Consider the following 1,141-nt stretch of genomic DNA (forward strand, 5'->3'; position numbering starts at 1 on the left):
AACCACTGGCTTCCCAAAACAGACTAGGGCTTCAAAAAAAGGAATTGAAAGCACAGCTCTCAGGGAAAGGCTTTCAAACTTCTGCTCAGAGAAGACTTGGCTTTAATCTCCTAATCTGAGTTCTGAAGTTTGGGAAAAAATATATCTGTTACCATTTGGAGGAGCCCAAAGTTGTATTTGGCTAAAGCATTGCATTTTCAGTTTCAAGCTGCAATAATCAAATTTACTCTTTCTAATCTGGTTTGCTTTAGATATGTCAGGAAATCTAAACATTTGCATTCCCCAAAAAGCAGCTGTGGTTTGGCTGTACCTGCTTGGGATCTGAAGCTGACTGGGAGCTTCCCCCTTGTTGTAACAGACCTGCTGTGCCTTCTCTGACAGAACCAAACCCCAGCTGGGATGAAAAGTGTCAGTGTCATTTGTTGGCAGGGCTCTTGGCTTCGATTTGGAAAGTTTGTTCTAAGTCACTATCCCAGGTGCCAAAACATGAGCTGAGCAGCAAGGGCTGCCTGGGGCCAGCCTGTGCCAGCCTGGCTGCTGTGGCTGGCCCCCCCCCCCACCCCTGCCTGCCCCTGGCTTTTCCAGAGCTGGATTGAGCAGAGCCAGCACTGCCTGCCCCCTGTCCAGCTGTGCCGCCAGGGCTGTGCTGGCCACCCCAGAGCTCCAGGAGTGCTGGTGGATCTGGGTGGAGCAGCACAAGGGAGAAGGGAAGGATAATCAGTTCAGTGTGCTGTGGAGGTGCCTTGTTGGAGTGATGTCAGGGAGAAACATGATTTCTTAATTTATATAACAGGTGCACAGGGTCCAAATCAAAAGCAGGTCTTAGGAAAGCACTGAACATGCACATAGCAGAGGGCACTCTCCACTAAGAACTGCTTACTGGTCTAAACAAACTAATGGAAGAGATCTTCCTCTTTTCCATGTCTCAGACAAAGTGTGGAGCCTAAGGTCAAATGTGCATTTTAGTGTTGCCACATGTAGGAGCCCATCAGGGGTTTCCACACTGGGTTTTGAAAGTTGTTTGTCTGTGGCCTCAGCTTAAGGGCTTTTAGAACATCTTCCTGCCTCCCCTCAGCCTTTGGGAAGCAGCATCTGTTTCAGAATCCATTTTCCTGGCTCAAGGAGTCCCAGAAAGATCCAG

This window comes from Geospiza fortis, unplaced genomic scaffold, assembly GCF_000277835.1.
Source record: "Geospiza fortis unplaced genomic scaffold, GeoFor_1.0 scaffold101, whole genome shotgun sequence".
Lineage (NCBI taxonomy): Eukaryota > Metazoa > Chordata > Aves > Passeriformes > Thraupidae > Geospiza > Geospiza fortis.